This window comes from Prionailurus bengalensis, chromosome B4, assembly GCF_016509475.1.
Source record: "Prionailurus bengalensis isolate Pbe53 chromosome B4, Fcat_Pben_1.1_paternal_pri, whole genome shotgun sequence".
Taxonomy (NCBI): domain Eukaryota; kingdom Metazoa; phylum Chordata; class Mammalia; order Carnivora; family Felidae; genus Prionailurus; species Prionailurus bengalensis.
In genome coordinates, this window is record NC_057358.1 from 69,714,861 (window position 1) to 69,741,361 (window position 26,501).

Below are 26,501 nucleotides of genomic sequence, written 5' to 3' on the forward strand. Positions count from 1 at the left end.
GAAAATAGATCATGGCCTCATGTAAAGCAAAGGAATAAAAAAATATATTAAATGGACTTTTTAGTGGAAGCCTGGTGTTAAGGGAGGGTAGTTTGTTTGCAGCATGTTTACTTTTCAAGACTTTGTTTTATATATACAAAGAAATTATTTTTATTCACTGACTTCATCAATTGCACAGCCAAGTTGTTTGCCCAGGAAAGTTGCACAGCCAAAAGTTAACATCTTTTCCTCCTACTCATAGCTAGCATATGTTCAACTACAATACTAGTTACCTTTTATAGGCTGAAAAGAAATTTGCCTAATCATCTGTGTATCATCTGGAGTTCTTTGCCTACAGTAGACTCACAGTAAATGTTGAATGAACAGAATTAGAAGGAGTCCTTAAAGCACCCTGAGTCCCATGTAGTTTAGCTCTGCTATTTTAGCTTGAAGGTAAATAATAGAATATATGTTTTAAGAATCTTTCCCTTCAGGGAATTGGGAGGAAGTAAAGGAAGAAGGAAAATCATCTTTATTCATTTAGTTGCAGAAACACAGCCAGATGTTAATACTTTTCAGAATCCACCGGATTGAGATGATTTGTCATAAGTTTACTGCATATGATTAAAATATATATTGAGAAGATTATACAAAATATTATTGATGTAAAAAAATTGGATCTTTAAGACAGTACGTGAAGGGGTAAGGAGAAGAGATTATTTTTATTTTAAAATTTACTTTTTGATGTGTAGTTTTACTATAATATGTTACGGTATGGATTGTTTTAAAATTTATTCTGGTTAATATAATTTATGTTTTCTGTATCTGAGAATTTGCGTTTTTCATTAGAGCTAAAAAATTATAAAGTTATCTCTTTGGATTTGGGGTATCCTCTATTCTGTTTTTATACTCCAGTTGGATGTAGGTAGATTTTTTCATCCTATCTTTCATTTCTCTTAAACTTTCTACTTTTATTTTTTATTTTTCATCTGAAATTGTAGGTATTTTGTTCAGGACTCTCTAAGTCATCAGTTTTCTATAATTTGCTGTTTAACCCATTTGTTGAGTTCTTAATTTTAGTTATATTTTCCATTCCCAGAAGTTAAATTTAGTTTTCTTTGGAAATCTGCCTAGAATTAGACTGTTTATTGTTCATGTTTTCATTCATTCTTATTTCTTTCACATCTTATTTTCTGTAATTTTAATACCTGAAGTCTCAGAACTTTAATCCATCTGCTGTTTCTGCGGACTCTTGCTCATGGTAACATGTTTCCTCGTATAGTTTGTATTTTAGAGTTGTGAGTTCATATTTAGAATTTCAGATGCACATGAAGGTAGACCTAAGTTTATGAATATTCTGCATCTCCTTGCCACAAGATGCTAGATCAAGGAAGAGAAGTTTTCCTGTCTTTTTCTTTTACTGATTGGTGATTTTTGTTTGTTTGTTTGTTTTTCTAGTTCATCCTGTCACAAAGATCCTAGCTTTATGCAGAGGACTGAGATCCAACTTTGTTTCGATTGGGCCAGAGATCATGTGTCTCATTTCTGACCAGGCTCTGAGTTCCTAGCTCTTTGGGGTAGTCTTAGCCTATGATATTAGCTTATCACTCTGGTTTCTTGTTTCTTCTTCTTTTACAATTGCTGACAATTACTCTTAGTTACTTTAAGAGCTTAGCTGTGCTTTTAAAAGAATGTGTTTCTAAGTTTTTTGAGGCAGGAGAGTTTTTTAGGGAAATAGTATGTTGTTTTTCCTGTCTTCATTTTACCTGTTTAAAAAGCTTAAGTGACTTGTTCAAGCTTATACCAGAAATGGTAGAAATGTGACTCTTCCTTACTTGCTGCTTTCTGTTATGCTTATTTGCCTTGAAACTGAGATTTTAAAAAATAATAGTAAGTTTCAGTTAGGAGAACCAAAGAGGCTTAATTTTGGAAGTGACACTTGCTTGACTTCTTAAAATTCAGGTAGGAGTCTCATAGGTAGAGATAGGAGGTAAAAGATTCTAGACAGAGGTGAATGACATAAGATGGAAAATAGGGAACTGTAAGGAATAATCAACAATTACGAGTAGTTTAGTTGTAGTAAAACCATATCTTATACAGGTGTTTTTAATCTCTTCTGCCATACCCTTCTTTTCTCCATCCTACTCTTAAGCCACAGCATTTATTGGTATGACTTTGTAGAGTTGACATTGACAGAATTGTATTTACTGTGGTACATTAGAAGGATCTTGAATAGTCTTGAATAACAGGCTCAGAAACTTTGTATTGATTTGGTAGAAACGCTTTGGAAAGAAGCATTCTGGTGTACTGCAATTCAGTTCTGTCACTAACCACCCAGAATTAGTGCAGACCCCACAAGTTAAAAGGGTATGGTTCCCAACAATATTGACTGCCCTTGCTTCAGAAGCCAGCTGCATTTTGGGGTTCCCCAGGCCACCTGCATTTCTGACTGACTGGCTACAAGTTTTGGGTTTCTCATGACCCCTTTAGTTCTGATAATATGCTAGAACAACTGATAGAACTCAGAAAAGTGCTATACTTACAATTACAGTTTTATTATAAGGGATGCAAATCAGGAAGGAAAGACTGTTTCAACACCACTGGTGTACTGTAGTTCAGTTCTTTTTTTTTTTTTTATTTTAATTTTTTTTATCGTTTTATTTTATTTTTTGAGAGACAGAGACAGACAGAGTGCTAGTTGGGGAGGGGCAGAGAGAGAGGGAGACACAGAATCCAAAGCAGGCTCCAGGCTCTGAGCTGTCAGCACAGAGCCCGACATGGGGCTCAAACTTATGAACCGTGAGATCATGACCTGAGCTAAAGTTGGACGCTTAATGGACTGAACCACCCAGGCGCCCTCCCCCCTTTTTTAAATGTTTGTTTATTTTGAGAGAGAGAGAGAGAGGAGCATGAGCAGGGGAGGGGCAGAGAGAAAGGGAGACAGAGAATCCCAAGCAGAATCTTGTCAGGGCAGAGCCCGATGTGGGGCTTGAACTCATGAACCAGGAGATCATGACCTGAGCTGAAATCAGTAGTCTGGTGCTTAGCCAACTGAGTCACCCAGGCTCCTCAACTGTAGTTCAGTTCTGGTAGTAAACACTCAGAGTTACTGCAGACCCCACAAGTTAAAAGCACACAGTAGGAGATGAGCAATTAAGGTAGTGTGGGAAAGGGTCTGATTATAGACTGTATTTTACAGAAAGGTTTTGGTAGAAGAAAGGTGGTAGATGGCAAACCCAGGATAGTTTTCTGAGGATAGCTGAATGGGAGCCAGGTTGTTGACAAATTTAAATGCCAAAAGAAAATAGTTTGAATTCTGTTGATTGGAAGTACAGTTTATGGATGAATTTCAAATATGTGAGAATCAGGATCAGGATATTTTAAAAATACTGGTTGTACTGGTTGTACAGAAATGTTTGGCTGTTCTTCAGGTGAGATATGAGAGCCTGGATTAGATTGGTAGAGTCAGAAATGGAGAACAAGTGCATGAGACTTGTGTGGCGGGTGAATGAATAAAACTCACTTTTTTTTAACTTTTGAACACTTGTGAAAGGGTAAGGGTAATATGAGAGAGACTGAAGATAGAACACATGGATGGAATAATGGATGAAGCAGGTGTGACCATCAATAGCATAGACAGAGGGACTGACTTTGAAATTTTAGAGAAACCTTTTTCTGTGACTAGGGCAAAGGAGAATAAGTGGCAGCCATTTTTAAGGTGCAGAGGAGATAAGTTGAGGAGAGGCAGTTTTGCTAAGAGTGAGGGGAAATGGGATAGGGAGGGGAGGGTCCTATCAGCAGTTGGAGTTCCTGAATTAGGCTTGGAAAGGACTTAGATACCTCATATGGTGTATGTTGATATGGAAGTCAACAAGAGAGATTCAGGAGTAGATCAAATAATTGCAGTTTTGGACTTTCTCCAACAATTCACAGCATCCTTTGAGTAAGAGTAGAAAAGGCACACCAGATTGTTCATCCACAGTTGACCAAGAAAGAACCCCTTTAATGTTGCTAAATTAAAAAAAAAAAAAAAACAAAAAAACACCACACACTCACCAGTAAGATGGTAAAAGTGATATTATTGAAAACAAACAAACAAAAATGACACAGACTTGGTCTCTTTGTCTGTAATTCAACTGTTTATATACCAAGAAATTTGACCAGTTCTGTTACCCAGGTTTTTGAGCAGCTACATATTGTGCACTTCACAATTAAGGAGGCAAGTAATAAAAATTAAAACTACATCTATAACTCAGCATAACTGTTGATCATGATGCATTTTTAAAAGGGGAGATAAAACACTCTGGGTTTTAATGTTTTTGAGATTTTTTTTTAACTAAGGCAGGAAATGGCTAATAAATTTTAGAATTTTCCAACCAAAAAGAACAAACAATAGTATTTTTAAACAAAGTTGAGTTGCTGTGCTCCAGAATACTTTCACTCTCCATCTTCCAAGCCAAATTGAATGTTTCTGTGGTTATTTCCTAACTTCCAAACCTGTTAAATATAATTGATTCTCTGCTTGAAATACTCCAGCAGCTTCTATTATATTTAGAATAAAAATCCAAAGTCTTTACCTTGGTTCTAGAGATCTGCTAGTTCTGTCTACTACCTCTCCCTCCAAATTTATTTCATAAGGGCTGCAGTCACATTGACCTCTCGATAGAACACACTTTCTTCTCTTCTTGGTGGCCTTTGTTGATGGTGTTACTTCTTCCTGGAATGATCTCACTGGCCTCTTCTCATTTTTCAGGGCTCTGCTTAAATGTTGTCCCTTCATGAAAACATTTCTATATCCACGTGACCAAAGTAGTTCCTCCATCACTGAACCTACTTTATTTTCTTTATAACACCACAATTATACATGTTTATGTGTTTTCATTTTATTATATGTCTTTCCTGCCAAGAAGAAAGCTTCTTAAAGATAGGAACTGTATATGTTTTTGTTCGCCACTTGTGCAAAGCCTACACATACTAGGTTCTCAAATGATTGTTGAGTGAATGGTTTCTCAGTATTAAGTACTTTGTTTGATCTGTCACTTGATTCTCACAAAAGCCCTGTGAACTAAGTTACTATTACAATCCCCACATTACAAATAAGGCAACTGGAGCTTACAGAATTAAGTGCCTAGGGTCACTCAACAAGGCAAACCTAGGAGCTCCATGAACATAAAATCTGTGATCTCCATCACTCTACTATATACTTTTCCCACCTCATTAGTGATTTTAATCCTTCCATACATTGTATTTTAAAAAATAAGACAAAATAAAATTGGACATTTAAAATGCTTTTGAGCCTACCTTTCTTTGGAGTTGCATCTATGGGGATTTTTTTAAAGGGCTGAATGCTAATTTTTTGTGTTTCGTTTGGAGGATTGATTGTATTTAAATTACATCTATGTTGTTCAGTATGAATGAGAAATTACTTCTTTTATAGAAAGAAAATGATAAGAAATTATACCTACAGTAATTTTTTACATTTTCTCCTTTCCGTTTAGGCATAGTTGTGGATATGAATGGCTCATTCCTCATGGTCATAAGTTGATTCTTACTGTGCTGAGGATTTGAGTTTGAAGTTTTCACTGTGTAATTATCCACATATGATGACAGAAAGGCTAAGAAAACATAGTTTAATCTGATTTCCATATGGATAGTTGAGAGTATTCGGTATGTGAGGAGAAGGGTGTGTGTGTGTGTGTGTGTGTGTATTAACAGAAATATGGGAAATATGTTACAGTCAAAATTTTACTTTTAAAGTTATGTTTTCGTTCTAATTTAATGTGGCTGATTTTGTCTCTAAACCTGAAATAACTTAAGTGCCATTAAAAGGAAAAGACAGAATGCAGCTGCTACACTATTGAGCTATATGGGATAAACATTGGCTTGACCCACTGGAGATGATTCAGTGTTTGAGGAAAAATTTTACAGCTTTCCTGTCACACCTACACAATGGAGACAGGCAGAACTGGAAACTTTTGTTTTACATTTAATATGTTCACATTTTAATTATTGCTTTATTTTCGTAATATGCAATCTCTTTGACTTCTTAAATAAGTGCGTCACCCTGAATGATACCATTTCTGGACAAGTTTTGTTTTAGGTTTTGGATTTGTTTTATGTGTGTATGTAAGTGTTGTTTGGTTTTGTTTTCTGCATAAAACAAAACATATATGTTCTTAGGCATTTTGAAACTTGTCTATGATAGTCTTTTTAAATGTTTATTTTTGAGAGAGAGAACGAATGAGCAGGGGAGGAGCCAAGAGAGGGACAGAGGATCTGAAGCCTGCTCTGCACTGACAGCAGAGAGCATGATGTGGGGCTCAAACTCAGGAACCCTGAGGTCATGACCAGAGCTGAAGTCAGACACTTAACTGAGCCACCCAGGTGCCCCTGTATAAGTCTTTTTAAAAAACGTCTTTTCTCCTTTGGTGTTTAGTTTTAGTAGTGAAAACTGTATAAATGTACAGTGAAGCAGGGTATTTCTAATTAAATTTTGTTCTCTTCTTAACAGTATGATTGTCAAGTAGGAGAAAAATAGCTTTAGACCAAATTTTAGATGATTTGGCTAGAATTGGGGCTCCCAAAGTAATAGAATGCTGTCAATTCGTGTGACAGGAATTAGGTATTTAAACCAAAATATGGTCTGTGTATTGGATTGGCAATCACTGTATACAACCTACAGCAAAAACATCCTTATACAAGGAAGTCTTACTGGTCAAAAAACAATCCTGAGCCAAGACCTTTTCATTTTAAATACTTTAAAAGTTGAGGTGACTCTGTGTATATTTAGAAGTCATTATGTTATCTTTCAAGATATTCTTTTAGGCTTTTCATTATTTTAAAATGACTTTATAATGTAAACTTTCTTCCCTACTTGATTTCAGAACATTTTATTTTGAGAGAGAGCAAGCATGCACAAGTAGGGGAAGGGCACAGAGAGAGAGAGAGAATCCCCAGCAGTCTCTGCACTGTCAGCACAGAGGCTGACATGGAGCTGGAAACTCACCAACTGTGAGATCATGACCTGAGCCGAAGTTGGACACTAACTGCCTGAGCTACCCAGACACTCCCTGAACTTGATTATGTTTTTACCTTTGTTTTAATGCTACATCAATTAAAAATTTAATTATGATCTTTACTTGATCAAGGAGTAATCTTTATTGACAGCCCTTTATTGACAGTTCAATCTTTATTGAACAAATTCATTTACTAATCTCAAAAAATGTGCATAATAGGATCACTTGGAAAGGATGGCCAAAATAAAGTTTGAGCCAAGGGCAGAGTATAAGATTTTAAGCTTTTAAAAATCAGACATAATAATGATCTGTTTTGTTTCCAATCTTATATTTAATGGAAGACAGTTACAAAGGAAGCAAAATAAATTCTATTTTCCCTCACTGTAATGGGGGAGGTAGTAAGTACAGAAAGAAACCTACATTTCTTAAATATTTAGAGAAATCTGGAAAAATTGTTCTGGAAAAACTTGGTGAAAGAGGTCTTAAAATTTTGAAGAAATTAAGTTAGAAAAGCAACCAAGGGCGTAGGAAGGCAGGTAAAATACTGAAAAAGGTACAGTGGATGGTATTTTGGTGAGTGAGGAGAAGATTTAGTAGCTAAGACTTTACCAAAGAATGTTACTGGGCCAGATCTTCGGAGCCAGAGGAGCAGTATTCTGAGAAGGGTTCCATCTTTAGGATAATGGTATCTCTGAGTAGGAACATTTAGAATAAGAAGACTAAAAGCAAAACAATTAGAATTTCTGTGGCGTTATAACAGGATTGTGTTGGTTCAGTCCATGCTAATATTGTGACTATAGAAATAAAACCGAGAAATAAGCAGGTGCACAAAAGAGTCAGATTTCAGCACTGTGGTATCTCTGAAAACATGTTAAACGGTCCCTTTTATTTATTTTTTAAATGTTTATTTTTGAGAGAGAGCGAGTGAGCGGGGAAGGGGCAGAGAGAGAGGGAGACAGGATCCCAAGCAGGCTCCATACTGTCAGCACAGCCTGATGCGGGGCTTAAACTCATGAACTGGGAGATCATAACCTGAGCCAAAGTCAGACATTTAACTGACTGAGCCACCCAGAGGCCCTTAAACAGTCGCTTTTAAAAGTAGAATAATTTAGGGTCCCCTGGATGGCTCTGTCAGTTGAGCGTCCAGCTCTTGATTTTGGCTCAGGTCATGATCCCAGGGTTGTGGGATCTAGCCCTGCATTGGGCTCCGCAGTGAATGTGGAGCATGGTTAAGATTCCCTCTCGCTCTCCTCTGCCCTTCTCCCTGGCTCACACGCTCTCTTTATCTCTCTAAAATTTAAACAAGAAAAAAATATTAAAAGTAGAATAATTTAGCAATTAATTTTTACAAATGATTTAGTGTGTTCTCAGGAAATAAGTCTTAACTATAAATATTAATTTCTGGATTTTAAATGCTATAACATGAAGCACACTGAACTCTGACAGAGTGAAGACACATTTTTATATTTATACTTTTATTGATATAGAACACTAAAAATATGCATGAGGAGATACATAATGGTTCAGTGCATTTTTCCAGGATGTGTTTATATGAAAAATTTCTGTCTATGTTGTATCTACATGTGCACATGGTAATCTTGCACGAAGTAAGGTTAAAGGGGATACCACAGTCTATTGTTTCTTTTGACTCTTGTAGTAAGGTGGTCAGCCTTTTGACCCTTATTTTATCTGAACCAATCCAATGTTCAGTGCTGCTAATCCAAACAAAGATTTCATTTCTGGTTTTCCCTGTTATTCTTACCTAAAATATATTCTAGTCTTAGCCATTTTGCCAGCCAAAAAAAATTGTAACTTAAAAGCATAGACTTTTAAAATAATAACTCACATTTAAAAAATTTTTAATAAATATACTACATATTAAAATATGTATGGTGAAGTTTATTAGGATTCCAGTAGAATTTCATAGTTATAGTATTATAATTTTTACCCTCAGAATTTCAAATAAATAGAAATATTTAGTTGTATTCGGTAATACCAGCTTACCTAAAACTCTCTCTCTCTCTCTCTCTCTCTCTCTCTCTCTCTCTCTCTCTCTCTCTCATCTATCTTCAGAAAGCCTTATTGGGAACCAGATTTATTTACATCTTTATTTACCAAAATTTAATAACACCATCTTGAGCATAAAATGCAAGTAGCAGTGTAACTAGCTGATGTAACAATGACAACATCATGATCTAGCACGGGCTGTTCATTTCTGTGTACAGTTCTTTTTTTTTTTTTTTGATATTTATTCTTGAGAGAGAGAGTGAGAGAGAGAAAGAGAGCATGAGCGGGGGAGGGGCAGAGAGAGAGGAAGACACAGAATCCGAAGCAGGCTCCAGGCTCTGAGCGGTCAGCACAGAACCCGACATGAGGCTCGAACTCACAATCCATGAGATCATGACCTGAGCCGAAGTCAGACGCTCAACCGACTGAGTCACTCAGGTGCCCCATGTGTACAGTTTTGTCATAAGTATGTCTCTGATTCTTGAGAGGAACTTCAGTATTCTCTGAGAAGTCATCAGTAGCTTTATTTGTAATGTCAGGTGGATAGATCAAGATGAATTTTAAATAATATGCCAATATTACTCTAAATTTTAGTATTAAAAATATAGACTAGAAGATGCAGATAGACCTTGAAAATATGTATTGTCATTCACATGTTATGGGGTTTATGGACTTTTTCCACTGTATATAATGCCTTCAAAGATAAAAGTAAAATAATTATTTTAAATATTAATTAATTTCAACCTACTTATAATATACCTGATACTGTAGTTCCTCTTTAAAATGAGGCTGTGCTATATGTGTTAGTTATGAATAATTCCTTTCTTCTGCAAAGAAAAAACACAATTTAAGAGCATTCATAATGGTATTATATATTATGTAATTGAAAAGCCTCTCTTTTGTAGACATATGATTAAGTAGATCGATAATATTCTATTTCTTACACTTGCATATGATGAGCTGAAAGCAGATACATTTTTTTTTTCAGTAGAAGTAAAAAGAGCTATATTTTTAGTGGAAACTCCAAGGGTTAGTAGTTATTTAGTTCTTACCATGGAAAAGTGTAGCATATCTTTACATCGGCTAAAGCTTATGAAGCACCTTTGATAGATTTCCAATTGCATTGAAGAGAAAATAGATTTATACCATCACCTTGGCATTCCTGCCAGTATTAAGCACTGCTGATGAGCTCATATACTGCAGTGCAGGTGTAATTGCCCAGGTCTTTGCAGCACCCAGATTGGCCCCCAACCCCACCCCCCGCCAGTCCAGAAGGCCAGGTATATCTGTTCCAGGTAGCAGGCTATTATGCTCAGTATCTTGAGAAAGTTCCTTTTGATTACAAGTAACAAAACCCACTCACTACCTTAGCAAGTAAAGGGAAAGTATTGAAAGTTTACAAGAATTTCTCATGGGGCAAAGGCAGAAATGAGGGCTAGAGCCTGGAAAGGGAAGACCATCGAGCAGTTTCTCTTCCTTTTTAATTTCCTTTCTTTCCCCCTGTGTCTTCCTCTCTACCTTTACCAACATCCGTCTTCCTATATTCCTTGTCAATATCAACATCACAAACCTGATTCATAATGTAGTAAACCCTGGGATTCATCTTTATCATCAACACCCCTTAAATTCTATCTTTTATAAATACCTCTTGTTCAATTAACTATAGCTGTCAGAGTCCTCTCTTAGCATGGGAGTGAAGGTAGGAAGGGACAGCTGAGCAGAAACTACAGAGGCTGACTATCCATGGAGTACATGTAGTCTTGCCCACCGTTGTGTTTCCTGCCCCTTCACTGGCACCTTTTGTTCGGTGACCTCTTAACAACCCCCACTCCCATCATCTTCACTAAAAAAGATACTATGGCAAACATTTAAAAATTCTCCCAAAACTATGGCATTAGCAAGGACTTCTTTATCTTGAGCTGAAAATTCATAACACTGTGATAACTGGAAGAAAAGTGAAAAATTTTCCAACCTAATATTACACAAAACAGAGAAAAGGAAAAAAGCACAGTAACACGTGTGCTGAAACCATCACTTAATTTTTCAGTGTGAGACATGAAGAAATTTCATAGTAGGAAAACTGATTTCCCCTAAAATCAACTTTTCAGTATAGAATATTAATGATGAAAGACATGGAATGATAGAAACAGTGTACCTGGTTCACTGAATTGCTTGGGGAGAAAAAAAAAAAAAAGGATCTACCTTCCCCTGCAGAATACTTCAGGCATGTCCCTTTTTAACCATAAACCACTTTTTCACCAACCACAGCATAAGTACCTTACAGAACAGTAGTTCTTTCCTCAGCCTGAGGAAGATAGCTGATCTTACCTGTTTATTTTTTTTTAAGACTTTCTTTTTCTTTTCTTTTCTTTTCTTTTCTTTTCTTTTCTTTTCTTTTCTTTTCTTTTCTTTTCTTTTCTATTTTCTGTTTCCTTTCCTTTTCTGTTTCCTTTCCTTTCCTTTCCTTTCCTTTCCTTTCCTTTCCTTTCCTTTCCTTTCCTTTCCTTTTTTTTACAGAGCACACAAGCAAGAGTGGGGGAGAGGGCCAGGGGGGTGGGGGTAGAGAATCTCAACAGGCTCTGTGCCCAGTGCTCCACACAGAGCCTGACATGGGACTTGATCCTGTGACCCTGGGATCATGAGCCAAAATCAAGAATTGCACACTCAACCAACTGAGCCATCCAGGCACCTCTTACCTGTTCATTTGTCAGTTTATCTTAATTGCATCCCTGAAACTGTATGGGAAAATAGTCCCAAGTTTCAGATTTTACTAAGGGAATGATAAAGTATAGACATGAAGCACATACATACAAATGATGTCACATTGTCTCATAATAGTAACCTACCTTCCAAACTCCTCCAGGCCACTTTCTTTACACCATTCTTCAAAACCTAACAAATTAATTTCTCTTTGCTGAAGATTTGTCTCAGTCATGGCTTTATTTTATTTTGGATTTAAATAATTCTGTTGGATTATAGCAGCAGTATGGTAAAGGGTAAATTAGAAACCCAGACTGTGAGTATCATACTTTTTACAGCTACTGCCTTTAGTCTCTCTGCTTCTGTATTTTTATAAAATGGGGTAGTTATACCAGAGTTATTTGTGAGGATTCCTGATACATAAAATAATGTAAAAGCCTTATGAAAATGTTGCCAATGACTTAAGTGTTTCTCATATGCCAGGAATTTTTCTTTTAACTATATTTGAAGCTAATAGAAATATTTACTTAAATATAGATGCTGTTTTATTTATTTTATTTATTTATTTTTTAAATTTACATCCAAGTTAGTTAGCATATAGTGCAGCAATGATTTCACAAGTAGATTCCTTAGTGCCCCTTACCCATTTAGCCCATCCCCCCCTCCCACAAGCCCTCCAGTAACCCTCAGTTTGTTCTCCATATTTATGAGTCTCTTCTGTTTTGTCCCCCTCCCTGTTTTTATATTATTTTTGTTTCCCTTTCCTTATGTTCATCTGTTTTGTCTCTTAAAGCCCTCATATGAGTGAATTCATTTTTTTTTTAATATATGAAATTTATTGTCAAATTGGTTTCCATACAACACCCAGTGCTCGTCCCAAAAGGTGCCCTCCTCAATACCCATCACCCACCCTCCCCTCCCTCCCACCCCCCATCAACCCTCAGTTTGTTCTCAGTTTTTAACAGTCTCTTATGTTTTGGCTCTCTCCCACTCTAACCTCTTTTTTTTTTTTTTTTTTCCTTCCCTTCCCCCATGGGTTTCTGTTAAGTTTCTTAGGATCCACATAAGAGTGAAACCATATGGTATCTGTCTTTCTCTGTATGGCTTATTTCACTTAGCATCACACTCTCCAGTTCCATCCACGTTGCTACAAAAGGCCATATTTCATTCTTTCTCATTGCCACGTAGTATTCCATTGTGTATATAAACCACAATTTCTTTATCCATTCATCAGTTGATGGACATTTAGGCTCTTTCCATAATTTGGCTATTGTTGAGACTGCTGCTATAAACATTGGGGTACAAGTGCCCCCATGCATCAGCACTCCTGTATCCCTTGGATAAATTCCTAGCAGTGCTATTGCTGGGTCATAGGGTAGGTCTATTTTTAATTTTCTGAGGAACCTCCACACTGCTTTCCAGAGCGGCTGCACCAATTTGCATTCCCACCAACAGTGCAAGAGGGTTCCCGTTTCTCCACATCCTCTCCAGCATCTGTAGTCTCCTGATTTGTTCATTTTGGCCACTCTGACTGGCGTGAGGTGATACCTGAGTGTGGTTTTGATTTGTATTTCCCTGATAAGGAGCGACGCTGAACATCTTTTCATGTGCCTGTTGGCCATCCGGATGTCTTCTTTAGAGAAGTGTCTTTTCATGTTTTCTGCCCATTTCTTCACTGGGTTATTTGTTTTTCGGGTGTGGAGTTTGGTGAGCTCTTTATAGATTTTGGATACTAGCCCTTTGTCCGATATGTCATTTGCAAATATCTTTCTTTTCCCATTCCATTGGTTGCCTTTTAGTTTTGTTGGTTGTTTCCTTTGCTGGGCAGAAGCTTTTTATCTTCATAAGGTCCCAGTAATTCACTTTTGCTTTTAATTCCCTTGCCTTTGGGGATGTGTCGAGTAAGAGATTGCTACGGCTGAGGTCAGAGAGGTCTTTTCCTGCTTTCTCCTCTAAGGTTTTGATGGTTTCCTGTCTCACATTCAGGTCCTTTATCCATTTTGAGCTTATTTTTGTGAATGGTGTGAGAAAGTGGTCTAGTTTCAACCTTCTGCATGTTGCTGTCCAGTTCTCCCAGCACCATTTGTTAAAGAGGCTGTCTTTTTTCCATTGGATGTTCTTTCCTGCTTTGTCAAAGATGAGTTGGCCATACGTTTGTGGGTCTAGTTCTGGGGTTTCTATTCCATTCCATTGGTCTGTGTGTCTGTTTTTGTGCCAATACCGTGCTGTCTTGATTATTACAGCTTTGTAGCAGAGGCTAGAGTCTGGGATTTTGATGCCTCCTGCTTTGGTCTTCTTCAAAATTACTTTGGCTATTCAGGGCCTTTTGTGGTTCCATATGAATTTTAGGATTGCTTGTTCTAGTTTCGAGAAGAATGCTGGTGCAATTTTGATTGGGATTGCATTGAATGTGTAGATAGCTTTGGGTAGTATTGACATTTTGACAATATTTATTCTTCCAATCCATGAGCAATGAATGTCTTTCCATTTCTTTGTATCTTCTTCAATTTCCTTCATAAGCTTTCTATAGTTTTCAGCATACAGATCTTTTACATCTTTGGTTAGATTTATTCCTAGGTATTTTATGCTTCTTGGTGCAATTATGAATGGGATCAGTTTCTTTATTTGTCTTTCCGTTGCTTCATTGTTAGTGTATAAGAATGCAACTGATTTCTGTACATTGATTTTGTATCCTGCAACTTTGCTGAATTCATGTATCAGTTCTAGCAGACTTTTGGTGGAGTCTATCGGATTTTCCATGTATAATATCATGTCATCTGCAAAAAGCGAAAGCTTGACTTCATCTTTGCCAATTTTGATGCCTTTGATTTCCTTTTGTTGTCTGATTGCTGATGCTAGCACTTCCAACACTATGTTAAACAACAGTGGTGAGAGTGGGCATCCCTGTCGTGTTCCTGATCTCAGGGAAAAAGCTCTCAGTTTTTCCCCGTTGAGGATGATGTTAGCTGTGGGCTTTTCATAAATGGCTTTTATGATCTTTAAGGTATGTTCCTTCTATCCCGATTTTCTCAAGGGTTTTTATTAAGAAAGGGTGCTGGATTTTGTCAAAGGCCTTTTCTGCATCGATTGACAGGATCATATGGTTCTTCTCTTTTTTTTTGTTAATGTGATGTATCACGTTGATTGATTTGCGAATGTTGAACCAGCCCTGCATCCCAGGAATGAATCCCACTTGATCATGGTGAATAATTCTTTTTATATGCTGTTGAATTCAATTTGCTAGTATCTTATTGAGAATTTTTGCATCCATATTCATCAGGGATATTGGCCTGTAGTTCTCTTTTTTTACTGGGTCTCTGTCTGGTTTAGGAATCAAAGTAATCCTGGCTTCATAGAATGAGTCTGGACGTTTTCCTCCCCTTTCTATTTCTTGGAATAGCTTGAGAAGGATAGGTATTATCTCTGCTTTAAACGTCTGGTAGAACTCCCCTGGGAAGCCATCTGGTCCTGGACTCTTATTTGTTGGGAGATTTTTGATAACCGATTCAATTTCTTCGCTGGTTATGGGTCTGTTCAAGCTTTCTATTTCCTCCTGATTGAGTTTTGGAAGGGTGTGGGTGTTTAGGCATTTGTCCATTTCTTCCAGGTGGTGCAGTTTGTTGGCATATAATTTTTCATAGTATTCCCTGATAATTGTTTGTATCTCTGAGGGATTGGTTGTAATCATTCCATTTTCATTCATGATTTTATCTATTTGGGTCATCTCCCTTTTCTTTTTGAGAAGCCTGGCTAGAGGTTTGTCAATTTTGTTTATTTTTTCAAAAAACCAACTCTTGGTTTCATTGATCTGCTCTACAGTTTTTTTAGATTCTATGTTGTTTATTTCTGCTCTGATCTTTATTATTTCTCTTCTTCTGCTGTGTTTAGGCTGCCTTTGCTGTTCTGCTTCTATTTCCTTTAGGTGTGCTGTTAGATTTTGTATTTGGGATTTTTCTTGTTTCTTGAGATAGGCCTGGATTGCAATGTATTTTCCTCTCAGGACTGCCTTTGCTGCATCCCAAAGCATTTGGATTGTTGTATTTTCATTTTCGTTTGTTTCCATATATTTTTTAATTTCTTCTCTGATTGCCTGGTTGACCCACTCATTCGTTAGTAGGGTGTTCTTTAACCTCCATGCTTTTGGAGGTTTCCAGACTTTTTCCTGTGGTTGATTTCAAGCTTCATAGCATTGTGGTCTGAAAGTATGCATGGTATAATTTCAATTCTTGTAAACTTATGAAGGGCTGTTTTGTGACCCAGTATATGATCTATCTTGGAGAATGTTCCATGTGCACTTGAGAAGAAAGTATATTCTGTTGCTTTGGGATGCAGAGTTCTAAATGTATCTGTCAAGTCCATCTGATCCAATGTCTCATTCAGGGCCCTTGTTTCTTTATTGACCATGTGTCTAGATGATCTATCCATTTCTGTAAGTGGGGTGTTAAAGTCCCCTACAATTACCACATTCTTATCGATAAGGTTGCTTATGTTTATGAGTAATTGTTTTATATATTTGGGGGCTCCGGTATTCGGCGCATAGACATTTATAATTGTTAGCTCTTCCTGATGGATAGACCCTGTAATTATTATATAATGCCCTTCTTCATCTCTTGTTACAGCCTTTAATTTAAAGTCTAGTTTGTCTGATATAAGTATGGCTACTCCAGCTTTCTTTTGGCTTCCAATAGCATGATAAATAGTTCTCCATCCCCTCACTCTCAATCTAAAGGTGTCCTCAGGTCTAAAATGAGTCTCTTGTAGACAGCAAATAGATGGGTCTTGTTTTTTTATCCATTCTGATACCCTATGTCTTTTGGTTGGCACATTTAGTCCATTTACATTCAGTGTTATTATAGAAAGATACAGGTGTAGAGTCATTGTGATGTCTGTATGTTTTATGCTTATAGTGATGTCTCTGGTACTTTGTCTCACAGGATCCCCCTTAGGATCTCTTGTAGGGCTGGTTTAGTGGTGACAAATTCCTTCAGTTTTTGTTTGTTTGGGAAGACCTTTATCTCTCCTTCTATTCTAAATGACAGACTTGCTGGATAAAGGATTCTCGGCTGCATATTTTTCCTGTTTAGCACCCTGAAAATATCGTGCCAATTCTTTCTGGCCTGCCAAGTTTCAAAAGAGAGATCAGTCACGAGTCTTATAGGTCTCCCTTTATATGTGAGGGCACGTTTACCCCTTGCTGCTTTCAGAATTTTCTCTTTATCCTTGTATTTTGCCAGTTTCACTATGATATGTCGTGCAGAAGATCGATTCAAGTTACGTCTGAAGGGAGTTCTCTGTGCCTCTTGGACTTCACTGCCTTTTTCCTTCCCCAGTTCAGGGAAGTTCTCAGCTATGATTTCTTCAAGTACCCCTTCAGCCCCTTTCCCTCTCTCTTCCTCCTCTGGGATACCAATTATGTGTATATTATTTTTTTTAGTGTATCACTTAGTTCTCTAATTTTCCCCTCATACTCCTGGATTTTTTTATCTCTCTTTTTCTCAGCTTCCTCTTTTTCTATAACTTTATCTTCTAGTTCACCTATTCTCTCCTCTGCCTCTTCAAGCCGAGCTGTGGTGGTTTCCATTTTGTTATGCATTTCGTTTAAAGCGTTTTTCAGCTCCTCGTGACTATTCCTTAGTCCCTTGATCTCTGTAGCAAGAGATTCTCTGCTGTCCTCTATACTGTTTTCAAGCCCAGCGATTAATTTTATGACTATTATTCTAAATTCACTTTCTGTTATATTATTTAAATCCTTTTTGATCAGTTCATTAGCTGTTGTTATTTCCTGGATATTCTTCTGAGGGGAATTCTTCCGTTTGGTCATTTTGGATAGTCCCTGGAGTGGTGAGGACCTGCAGGGCACTTCCCCTGTGCTGTGGTGTATAACTGGAGTTGGTGGGCGGGGCCGCAGTTAGTCCTGATGTCTGCCCCCAGCACACTGCTGGGGCCACAGTCAGACTGGTGTGTGCCTTCTTTTCCCCTCCTCTAGGGGCGGGATTCACTGTGGGGTGGTGTGGGCCGTCTGGGCTACTTGCACCCTGCCAGGCTTGTGGTGCTGGGGTCTGGCGTATTAGCTGGGGTGGGTAGGCAAGGTTCACGGGGGCAGGAGGGGCAGGTTTAGCTAGCTTCTCCTTAGGTGATCCACTTCAGGAGGGGCCCTGTGGCAGCGGGAGGGAGTCAGATCTGCTGCCGGAGGTTTGGCTCCGCAGAAGCACAGAGTTGGGTGTTTGCGAGGAGGGAGCAAGTTCCCTGGCAGGAACTGGTTCCCTTTGGGATTTTGGCTGGGGGATGGGTGGGGGAGATGGTGCTGGCAAGCGCCTTTGTTCCCCACCAAACAGCTCTGTCGTCCGGGGGCTCAGCAGCTCTCCCTCCCTTTGTCCTCCAGCCTTCCCGCTTTCTGAGCAGAGCTGTTAACTTATGACCTCCCAGATGCTAAGTTGCGCTTGCTGTCGGAACACAGTCCGTCAGGCCCCTCTGCTTTTGCCAGCCAGACTCGGGGGCTCTGCTTGGCTGGTGAGCCGCCCCTCCGCCCCGCCTCCCTCCCGCCAGTCTGTGGAGCGCGCACTGCCTCGCCGCCCTTCCTACCCTCTTCTGTGGGCCTCTCGTCTGCGCTTGGCTCCGGAGACTCCGTTCTCCTAATCCTCTGGCGGTTTTCTGGGTTATTTAGGCAGGTGTAGGTGGAATCTAAGTGATCAGCAGGACGCGCGGTGAGCCCAGCGTCCTCCTACGCCGCCATCTTCTATAAATACCTCATATGAGTGAATTCATATGACATTTGTCTTTCTCTAATTTCGCTTAGCATAATACCCTCTAGTTCCATCCACGTAGTTGCAAATGGCAAAATTTCATTCTTTTTGATTGCCAAGTAATACTCCATTGTGTGTGTGTGTGTGTGTGTGTGTGTGTGTGTGTGTGTGTGTGTGTACGTACACACACACCCTTAATATTGGATTCTCTTCAGCACACACACCCACCCCACATCTTCTTTATCCATCGATGGACATTTGGGCTCTTTCCATACTTTGGCTATTGTTGATAGTGCTGATAAACATTGGGGTGCATGTGTCCCTTCGAAACAGCGTACCTGTATCCCTTGGATAAATACCTAATAGTGCAATTGCTGGGTCATAGGGTAGTTCTATTTTTAATTTTTTGAGGAATTTCCATACTGTTTTCCAGAGTCATATGCCAGGAATTTTTAAATGCTATTAAACAGAAAACCCTTTAAAATTGTAACCCATAACCACTTCTAGTCATAGAAGTGGTTCCTTCCCATTCTCCTAGAATTTTTCCTACATAGCAATCCCTCTCTGAGGACTTAAAGATTGGTCTTGGTAACTGTTAAAACTTTTAGGTTCTGAGTCATTTTTCTGCATCTTCACAAGTTAAAGCAACCTTAATATTGGATTCTCTCCAGCCTCCTTTGCCGAAGATCAACTGGGAGGAAGTCAAGGGGGTTTTGGAAGTAACTTAGCTTCGTTGCTCCTACTGACAGATCTCTCCTGTCAGAGGGTAACTGGATGAATGGAGGTTGCTCCTCTTAGATCTTTCAAACCATGACTTGAACTCATGAAACGGTGAGATCATGACCCAAGCCGAAATGAAGAGTTGGACGCTCAACCGACTGAGCCACCCAGGCGCCCTTACTATGCAGTTTTATTTCCAAGCTTCCAGGTTGCCTGCAATAGCCAACACTGTCTCAGTGCTTTTAATCCTTCCTCTTTCTCTGCTTGTTATGATCTTTCCTTTGGAATTATTATACTTTGTATTTCTTTGTGACATTCACTGTATTTTGCCTTATCTTATGATTGTTGTAAATGTATTACTCTTTTTTACTAGAATTTAATGTCTTTGAGCAGGGTGTGTTATATTAGTGACCAAATCTAGTGCCTTGCACATAGTAGGTGATTTCTAGTTGGCTGGCAGGCACAGTTATCTGTTGTTCAAATTTATATCTGCATTTACAGATTCATTAATATCTGTCATTATCCAGGGTCCAAGCAAAACAGATCTATCTTCATTTATAAGCTGAGATTATCAGAACCTTATGCCCACTATTGGGCCTACTTTGCTTTAGATTTCTTTCCCCTTTAACATTTTATTATGAACAATTTTTAAATATTAGGAATTATAAAGTGCACACATGTACATTCATCACTTACATTCTATAATTAACATTTTTTATTTGCTTTGTCACTATCAATTCCTGTATTCATCCAGTGATTCATCTTATTTTTTGATACATGTCAAAGTATGTTGCAAATCTTAGTGCACTTTATTTCCTATATACTTCAGCAACATGTCATTAAGTAGAGTTCATTGTTTGTGGCTTTTTTCTCTTTTTAAAGAAATAAGATATTACAGATATAAAGCCTGTCTCAGATCCCTGCTGACTCCTTTCCTTCTTAGAGTTGTCATTCTTGTGTATGTTTTTCTGTTTTTAGTATATATGTGTATGTACCTAAATTAAAACTTTTTAAAACATGTATAAATGGCATCATGCTTCACATACTTCCTTTGCAACTTTTCCCGTTTGTTATTAATTTGAGATTTTTCTAGTTCCTATATCTAATCTCTTTGAGATTTGCTTTTGACATTGTTAAAGATTGTGTAGACTGTGGAATTACTTCATTTATTTTTGTCTATTTACTGTATTATGATTGAAAGAATTAATAAGCTAGAAATGGTAAAAAAAATTAAGTATTAATATTTGAATCCTATACATTTATAAATCTATTTATGGATGAGAATTTTACAAACAATGGTTGCTAAGAGTTTGTAGCATTATTTCACTTTATCATTAATTTTGGAGTTACTTTTATTTGGTTGTAACAATTGTACCTACATTTTGAATGCAGGCATGTGTTCATAATGCATTTCTTAGCAACCACCAGTGTTCTTTTCAGGAGCTGTGCTTTTAAGAGCCACTGGGGCTGCAACTTTGAGGAGGAAGTCTCAAAGATACTTTTTCTATTAATATAGCACAAGCAGCAACATAGATTACAATAGTTTTGACACCTTCTACATTACTATAGACCCAAATTAAAGGGTTTAAATTTGTCTTCAGTATTTAACATCAGTATGCTGTTATTTTTTCCTGACCTCATCAACACATTAGACATTATGAATGTTTCCTCTTATGTTAAGCCTCAATTGGAGTTTCTTTTTTTAACTCACATTTTTATACACATTTCATCAAAAGATTGTAGAACATTTTACACATCCTAATTATTATATTTCACAGTGCTCCTTTAAAAGTGGTAAGCTTTTGTGTACACTATAATGGTAGAAATAATTACAAATATATATTGTTTAATTTACCAGGTCAGCACTTACCACTACATCTTTACCTTTTTTTTTTTTTCCACTTCTCAATCCTCTGTATTAACACTGCTTAGTACAGTTTTCTGTGTTGAGGAAAATTTTTTATATTCACACTGTCCAGTATGGTAGCCATTAGCATTTGAAATAGAACTAGGAGCTGAGGAACTGAAATTTTTTATCTTATTAAACTATAAATAGATATGGCTAGTGGCTGCTGTATTGGACAGCACAGCTCTCTAATCTCCACCATGCCAGTAAACTGCTCTTGCAGCTAACCAGCCAGCCCCTTAGTTTCCCAGTCTAAACCCCTTAGTTTCTGTGTTGTCAGCTGCTTTGATTTTTCTCTGACATTTGATTGATTACATCCTTCTTTTACAAATGTTTTTCTCAGCACCTGTGCTTTCACTCTCTTCTCATGTTTAGTCTTCCTTATTGTCTCTCCTTTGGCTGATATTGGTGTTTTTAATTTTTTCTAAGTTGATTTATTTTGAGAGAGAGAGCACGAGCATACGAGGGGCAGAGAGAGAGGGAGAAACAGAGAATCCCAAACAGGCTCCTCACTGTCCGCACAGAGCCTGATGTGGGGCTCAAAGTCATGAACTGCGAGCTGAAACCAAGAGTTGGCCGCCTAATCACCTGAGTCACCCAGGCACCCTAATATCGGTGCTTTTAGATGTCTACTCTAGCAGTCTTTTGCTCTCAGAGCAGACTTTAGCTATTTATTCAACATGTACTGAATATCTACTTTAAAAAAAATTTTTTTTAACATCTGTTCATTTTTGAGAGAGAGCGTAAGCAAGGAAGAGGCAGAGAGAGGAGACACAGAATCCGAAGCAGGCTCCAGGCTCTAAGCTGTCAGCACAGAGCCCAACGCAGGGCTCAATCCCACAAACTGTGAGATCATGACCTGAGCCAATCAGACACTTCAACCAACTACTGAGTCACTGAGGCACCCCACTGAATTATCTACTTTCTATCAGACATTGGAGCTAGAAACAACTTACTCCTTATTTGAAGGAACTCCCATGGTCTTAGCTGGCATTAGTGCTAAAGATCTCTCCTCCCCCCACCCTTAGTCTTTCCTTCCCTGTCTTTCTCCATCCCTCCCTTTTTTCCTCCTCTGTTTTTTTCTCCTGAAGTCCAGACTCCACTTCTTGACAAGTGCCTCAATTACATACTAGATATTGAGCTTATCTCCCCTTCCCAATACCCTCTCTCTTGAAATAAGTAAAAGTTTTATTTTATTTTATTTTATTTTATTTTAATTTTTTTTTCAACGTTTATTTATTTTTGGGACAGAGAGAGACAGAGCATGAATGGGGGAGGGGCAGAGAGAGAGGGAGACACAGAATCGGAAACAGGCTCCGAGCCATCAGCCCAGAGCCTGACGCGGGGCTCGAACTCACGGACCGCGAGATCGTGACCTGGCTGAAGTCGGACGCTTAACCGACTGCGCCACCCAGGCGCCCCAAAAGTTTTAAACCTTCCACTTACCTTTCTTCACATTATTATATCTGTATTGCTTCTTAATTACTGTAAAGCCTCTAATGTCACCTTTCTTTAGCATATCACATGACATTCATTGTCTAGGCTCTCACAAGCCCTTGATGTTGATAGCCATTATCTCTCCCTGATACATCCAAAGGATCCAATTCCTCCTTGTAGCTCTTTCCCCATTTGCTATTTGCCAATTTATAGGTTGAGGTCTAAACTTTTGGGAAAAAAAGCTCTTCATGATCTACTTTGAGAGTGAATACACTCACCACTCTAGCTATGCCAAGCCCATTGAATTTCCCCAAAATGATGTTTCCTTTTCCTCTTTCTGGTTTTCCTCGAGTGAACATCTCATGTTCAAAGAATCAGTACCATTTTCTAATACTCCCTTCTCTAGACAGAACAGATGTTTCTTCTCTTTGATCATCAGCATCTCTATATCTAACATAAATGCTTCCCATATAGTAGGCACACTATTCTGAGTGCTTTTTATTATTTCATTTAATCATTATAACTGCATACTCAGGTCTGTAGGTCCTGAAACTGAGACTGGACGAGGTGACTTTCCCCCTTTTTTTTCATTTGTGTGATTAAAAAAAATTTTAATAGACTTTATTTGTTATAGCAGTTTTAGGTATACATAAAAATTGTAAGAAAGCTCCCATATACTCCCTCGTTGAGCTTCCCTTCTCATTAGCATTTTGCATTGCTGTGATACTGGTTCACCAATCACAACTGTACCAATACATAATTATTAACTACAGTCCATAGTTTGTTTTAGGGATCACTCTTGTGTCATATAGTACTTTGAATTTTGACAAATGAAAAATATATGATTTTATATACAATACACAGAATAGTTTCACCACCCTAAAGATGCTATGTACACCTATTTATCCTCCTACTGCTTCCCCTTCTACCAACCATTGATCTTTATACTGTTCCTATAGTTTTGCCAGTTTCCAAAATGTCATGTGGTAGGAATCAAGTATTGGGTAGCCTTTTAGACTGACTTCTTTCACTTAACAATAACCATTTAAGGTTCCTCTTTTTTGTGGCTTTATAGCTCATTTCTTTTTATCACCAAAATGTATTCTAGTGTATGAACGACTTGCAGTTTATCCATTCATCTACTGAAGATGCTTGGATGCTTCCAGTTTGGGGCAGTTATGCATAAGCTGGTGTAAACATTTGTATACAGGTTTCTGCATGGACACAGTCTCCAGTTCATTGGGGTATAACTAGGAGCACCATTGCTGGATCATATACTCGGATTTTAAGTTTAGCTATGTAGGAAACCACTAAACTGTCTACTAGAGTAGCCTGTATCATTTTGCATTCCCACCAGCAATTAATGAGAGTTTCTGTTCCTTAACATTCTTACCAGAAGTTGGGGTCATCAGTGTTATGGATTGTAACCATTCTGATAAATGTGTAATGGTATCTCATCTCATTGTTTTAATTTTCAGTATACAAGTGACATATGATATTGAACATCCTTTCATATGCCTCTTTTCCATCCAGATGTTTTGTTTGGTGACGTGTCTGTTCAGATCTTTTGCCCGTTTCTATTTTTTAAATTAATTAATCTGTTTATTTTTTATTTGAGAGAGAGAGCACGCACAAGTGGGGGAGAGAGGCAGAGGGAGGGAGGGAGAATCTCAAGCAGGCTCCACACTGAGCATGGAGCCCTACGTGGGGCTTGATCCCATGATGCTGGGATCATGACCTGAGCCAAAACCAAGAGTTAGATGCTCAGCCAATTGAACCATCCCTTGATGTCCCCTTGACCATTTTTAAATCAAGTTGTTTGTTTTCTTATTTTTGAGTTTTAAGAGTTCTTTGTGTATTTTGGATACCAGTACTCTGTTAGATATTTGTTTTGCAAAGATTTTCTCCCAGTCTGTCGTTTGTTCATTCTCTTAATAGTGTCTTTCACAGAGCAGAAGTTTTTAATTTTTTTTTTAATTTTTTTTTCAACGTTTATTTATTTTTGGGACAGAGAGAGACAGAGCATGAATGGGGGAGGGGCAGAGAGAGAGGGACAGAAGTTTTTAATTTTAATGAAATCCAGTGTAACGATTTTTTTTTCTTGGAACATGCTTTTGGTGTCATCTAGATTTTTTTCTTGTTATCTAGCTGAAGTATTAATAGTTTTGCATTTTACATTTAGCTCTATGATCCATTTTGAGTTAATTTTTTGGAATATGTAAGATTTATATCTAGATTATCCATTTGTTTCAACACTATTTATTTAAGACTGTCCTTTCTCCATTGAATTGCCTTTGCTCCTTTGTGAAAGATTAGTTATATGTGTATGAGTCTATTTCAGGTTTTCTATTCTCTACCATTGATCTATTTGTCTTCTTTTGATAATGCCTTACAGTTGAGATTACTATGATTTTATAGTAAGACTTAAAGTCGTCTTGATCACTGTGACTTTATACTAAGTGTCAGTCCTGTGACTTTGTTATTTTTCATCCACACTGTCTTAACTATTCTGGGTCTTTTGCTTTTCCATATAAACTTTAGAGTCAGTTTGTCATTATCCTCAAAATTACTTGCTGGGATTTCTACAGCGACTGTGTTGAATTTACAGATCAAGCTGGGAAGTGCTGATATCATAACAATATTGAGTCTTCCAATCCATGATCTTAGAATATATCTGTTTATATCTTTTTTGTTTTTATTTAATCAGTGTTTTGTAGTTTTCCTCATATAGATCTTGTACATATTTTGTTAAATTTATACTTTGTGTGTGTACATGTGTTTGCATGTGCTGTTTTTAATTGCAAATTTTAATAGTTCATTGCTAGTATATAGGAAAGCAGTAGACTTTTGTATGTAAACTTTGAATCTCATGACCTTGCTATAAGCACTTAGTAGTTCCAATAGGTTTTTCGTCAGTTTGGGGACCTTATAGACAGTCATATCATCTGTGAATGCAGTTTTATTTCTCTTTCTCTTGGTATACTTTTCATTTCCTTTTCTTGTCTTATTACATTAACTAGGATTTCCAGTACAGTGTTGAATAGGAATGATAAAAGGGGACATCCTTGTCTTGTTCCTTATTAAAGAAAGCATTTACTTTTTCACTTTGTAATGTTAGCTTTAGGGTTTTGTAGATTTTCTGTATTAAGTTTTATAGATATTTATTTTTTTTAGTGTGCAGTTTTTGTCACAAATGAATTTGCAATGGATTTTGTCAAATGCCTTTTCTGCATGTATTCTGATCCTGTGATTTTTCTTTTCTAGTTTATTGATGTGATGGATTGCATTAATTCAGTTTCAGATGTTGAACAAGTCTGTAATAAATTTCATTTGGTTGTGGTGCATAATTATTTTTATATATTCTTGGATTTGCTAATATCGTATTAAGGATTTTTTTTTCCTTTGTATCTATGTTCTTGAGAGACTGGTTTGTAATTCTCCTTTGTTGTAATGTCTTTGGTTTTGGTTGGTAGAGAATTGGTATCATTTCTTCCGTAAGTGTTTAGTAGAATTCACCAGTGAAACCATCTCATCCTAGTGCTTTCTGTTTTGTAAGGTTAATTGCTAATTAAATTTTTTTATAGATGTAAGCTTGTTTGAATTATCTGTATCTCCTTGTTTGAGTTTTGGTAGACTGTGTCTTTCAAGAGATTGGTCCGTTTCATCTAAGTTAACAAATTAATGGGCATAGAGTTATTCATAATATTCCTTGATTATCCTTTTAACATCCAGGAGATCAATCTGTAGTGATGACTCCTGTTTCAATTTTGATATTAATAAGTTTTGTCTTTTCTTTTTTTTCTTGGTTAGCCTGACTGGAGATTTATCAATTTGATTTTTTCCAAGAACCAGCTTTTGGTTTCATTCAATTTTCTATTTTATTGTTTTCACCTTCCTGGATTTCTGCTAGAACAGAATTTGGAATTTTTATTCTCTTTGCTTAATTCCCTCTTCTTTTTTTTAGTTTCCTAGCTTAGATTATTACTTTTGTAT

The 26,501-nt window shown here is 37.4% G+C and overlaps 1 protein-coding gene across 10 annotated transcripts in view; it reads left to right on the forward strand.

The window, feature by feature from the left end:
- Positions 1-26,501, forward strand: part of PPHLN1 (periphilin 1) — a 145,514-nt gene that overhangs the window by 112,555 nt on the left and 6,458 nt on the right. The window lies entirely within an intron of this gene.